The sequence below is a fragment of the Lolium perenne genome, chromosome 1 (genome assembly GCF_019359855.2).
Source record: "Lolium perenne isolate Kyuss_39 chromosome 1, Kyuss_2.0, whole genome shotgun sequence".
Classification (NCBI taxonomy): domain Eukaryota; kingdom Viridiplantae; phylum Streptophyta; class Magnoliopsida; order Poales; family Poaceae; genus Lolium; species Lolium perenne.
In genome coordinates, this window is record NC_067244.2 from 219329042 (window position 1) to 219333153 (window position 4112).

General features: G+C 48.1%; 1 pseudogene; it reads left to right on the forward strand.

The window, feature by feature from the left end:
* The first annotated feature begins 528 nt into the window (after positions 1–528).
* Positions 529–1849, forward strand: LOC139834177 (probable ubiquitin-conjugating enzyme E2 23; annotated as a pseudogene).
* Positions 1850–4112: the final 2263 nt, after the last annotated feature.

A 4112-nucleotide genomic window follows, 5' to 3' on the forward strand; every position in this document is an offset into this window, starting at 1 on the left:
GCTCTATTTGGGAAATGTTTCAGCAACACTGCTGACGCCCATCCCTGACGTCTTTCTCAGATCCCTGACGTTCGTTTCGCGCACTCCACGCAGGTGCTTTCTTGACGGAGAGCCTTGTCAGGAACTCTTTTTTTCTGACGGCAAGACATTCCTGAGGGTTCTCCTTGAGCGTCAGGGTTAGATGTATATTCCTGACGGCTCTTGTCCCTGACGGGCTTTCGCGACGGTTCGGCCGTCAGGAACCTCTGCTTCCGTTGCTCCTGTGGGTCGTCAGGAAACTCCGTCAGGAATATTCTTTCCTTAGCTTGCCACCGTCGTGGAACAGTCATCTTTCCTGACACCTTATTCCCGACGGCTGATTCCTGACGGCTGTCGTCACGAATGAGCATTCCTGACGGGTTTTTAGTTATTACTGACGGAAATTGGCCGTCAGGAATTTCCCTTTCTGGGGTAGTGACCGGGGACGACGCTGACACGTTCACGGTGCTCCGCATCGACGGATCACTGGTGATGAAGAAGGCTGATGACATGGCCGTCATGGACAGGAGCACTCTCTACGTCGGGCAGATCGTCGGGTCGGCGTCTGATAAGGGTGGCCAGATCGGTGTGGTAACTGGTGTCACCACAATGCTCGACGTCGTCCGGGCTGAATGTACCGCTCCCAACCGACAAAGGTTGTAATGGGCGTGCCGACGGCCGGCGTGCGGCGCGTCCGGGCGCTTAGCCCTGGCGACTATGTTGTGTCTGGGCAGTGGCTGGGCCGGGTGGTCGAAGTATCCCTGGACATCGACGTATTGTTCGACGACGGCGCGGTCTGCAGGGTCACGGATGCAGAGTGGAAGAAGATAGAACTGGCAAAGGACCGTAACTACCGCCCCCAGACGAACACCGCCTTCTACCCCGGGGCACCCGTCGTCGTCACCCGTCACTCGTCGGATATCTTCATAGACGCGCAGTGGTTAAACGGCCAATGGAAGCCGGTCCGCCAAGAAGGGAAGGTGACCAAAGTGGAGATGGCCGGCGTCCTTGTCTGCTGGATCGCTTCGGCCGAACATGGCATCGAGCAACGACTTCTCCAAGAGCTCGCCCCTCCGGCCTACCAGAACCCTGACGATCTGACTTATTTCTGCTCCGATGCCGATTGCGCGTGGGGTTTAGCCGACTGTTGCTTTCTTATTAATACACAAGAAAATGACGACCATGACGAGCAACAATACACAAGTTCACAGTCGACGGCGCCACCACCCACCATGACTGTCGGCAACACCAACACTTCAGTCGACGTCTTGTGGCAGGACGGCACGCGACAACATGGGGCACGGTCGACGGTCATCAACCCCTTGAGTTTCACGAACGAACTCATTTTTTTCCTGGGCAGTATGTTGTTGACAACTCGGCTGCCGGTGATGATTTCATCGATGCCGCCGCAGTAGATGGTACTGGAGATGACCTCGTGTGTGGATCAACAAGGCGCATTGGTTTCGTCAAAAGCCAAACTTCCGAAGACCACATGGTGAAAGTGTCGTGGTTCAAGGCGGCGTCCACATGTTGGGAGGTCGAATGCGACGATATCGTAAGTGCATATGATCTGAGAAGGGACCCTGACCACTCAGTTTTCTATGGAGACGTCGTCCTTCGTCTGCTATCAAATGTAAGTGAAAGTACACTGGTAGTGCAGCAACCACAAGCAAAGAGCGCCTCGAGCAGTCTTTCATGGGTAGGGCGCGTTCTTGACCTTCGTGACGGCCACGTCCAAGTCGAGTGGCACTACGGGAGAGTTTCAGCTGCCGACGGCCGCCGCCGTCGGCACAACAAAGAAGGCCATCGGCATAGGTCATGCCGACGGTGACCGCCGGCGTAGCGTCGTCGTGATAGTTCGTCGGGGGATCGCTCGATCACCGTCGGCCTGACAGATCGTCGTCGGCACAGATTGTTTGCGACGGTTATACCGTCGGCATAGTATTTCAAAAATTTCAAATTTTTTTTGAAAAAAGATTCAAATTATGTTTTTTTTTAAAATATTTTTTTTCTAATTTTCTTCTTATTCTTTTTTATTTGTTAATCTTTCACAATCACACTTACACTTAGTACACCTACTATTAGGTCAAATTGCACTTGTAGTCAAACTTCCCGGTTGGTCACCCATCCTCACACTACTCCCGCCCCAGCACGCTTAACTTCTTGGTTCTCTTCGGATGAGCTTCCATGAAAGAAATGATGCCCTTGTTGTTAATACTACCATATCAATCATATTAACCCTTTAACCGTACTGCCACATCTCTATATTTTTGAATTCTAAACAATTACTTAAGTAAACAACAATAAATATATATAAATAATAATAATATAGAATTTGAAAAACAATTAAATGATTTCATTTTTGTCTTTTTATTTAATATGGAATAATTAATATCATTAAATACGAATTTAGCAAATAATATGTCTAAATTGATCAGAAAAATGAGAGGAATACAAATATGACATCCATATCATATTTTGAACCTACAATTTAGTTTACCCAAAAATCATGAGCAATAGATCAAGTACCTCTAGTTTAAATCTGGTTGACTTTATCGGAAATGAGGTGGGAAACGGCCTCGGCATGACATAGTTTGCCGAAATGAGGTCATATTTGGCACGTGTGTTAGCCCTAGGATGGGAAGCAAGACCTCGGACGCGGATTTCTAATCCGGCCCACGGGAAACCATCTTTTCATTTTTAGCGTGCCCAAACGGTTTTTATTTGTGAAGCAGCTACATGGGGCGTATTTTAGTATGACGTGAAACCTCCGTGCGATGATAGTAGACCACCTACGCACCACCTATCACATGGCATGTACACGCGTTAGCTATTTGAGAACCCATGCGGCTTCCGGTGGTGTCCCGCCGAATCCGCTGGAAACTGACCGGATTTGAACTAGGCCTCAACTATCCGTCACTCCAGAAATTCCGGAAAAAGTGTTTTTAGTTCTACGACGCATCATTATATGTGCTAATTTTTGTCCGTTTAGTTTGTTCCGAATGGTTGCACCCGCACGCCCGGTACGGCGATACCGCATGTCCCGGTGGCCCTGTTTTGGCCAGATGGCAATTTGAACGAAGTCAAAAAATCCCACGGAGCCGCGTGGCGTCATTTTATATGTCATGGTAACTATTCCGTTTGTCAAAACTGGGATACGACAATTATTTTGAAAAACCCTTCACGAAAAGGGCTATCACGTCCGGAGTTCTATGGATTTCAGGGGAAATGAGGTGTGAAACGGCCTCAGCATGGCATAGTTGCCCTGACTGTCGGCTTCTTCGTTCCACTGAAATTTATCTCCTTGTTTTATCAAAGCGTAGAACGGCAGTGCCTTTTCTCCCAGCCTAGCGACGAATCTACTCAAAGCTGCGACTCGCCCCGTTAGCTGTTGTATCTCCTTCAACTTTGTTGGCTTCCTCATTGTTACGATAGCCTGTATTTTGTCGGGATTTGCTTCAATCCCTCTTGCTGATACTAGAAAACCCAAAAGTTCTCCTGCTGGGACGCCAAAGGAACACTTCGTCGGGTTCAGTTTGAGGCAGAACTTATCAAGGTTGTCAAAGGTTTCCTTGAGATCCTCGATCAGCGTTGCCCCCTTTTTTGATGTTATGACGACATCATCAATGTATACTTGCACGTTCTTCCCAATCTGTGTCGCCAAACACTTCTGCATCATCCTTTGATATGTTGCTCCCGCATTTTTTAGACCAAAGGGCATTGTTCTGTAGCAAAACACGCCGTAAGGTGTAATAAACGCGGTCTTTACTTCATCATCTTCTTTCAATCTGATCTGGTTATAACCAGAATATGCATCCAGGAAGGAAAGACGTTCACATCCAGCCGTGGAGTCGATAATTTGATCGATCCTCGGGAGGGGAAAGTGATCCTTTGGACAATGTTTATTGACACACGTAAAGTCGACGCACATGCGAAGGACCTTAGTGTTTTTCTTCGGCACCAGCACAGGATTTGCTACCCATGTGGCTTCTGTGAATATCTCTTTGATAAAACCAGCTTCTTGTAATCGATTAATTTCGATAAAGATGGCTTTGCGGTTTGGTTCCGAAAAACGTCGCAAAGGTTGTTTGATT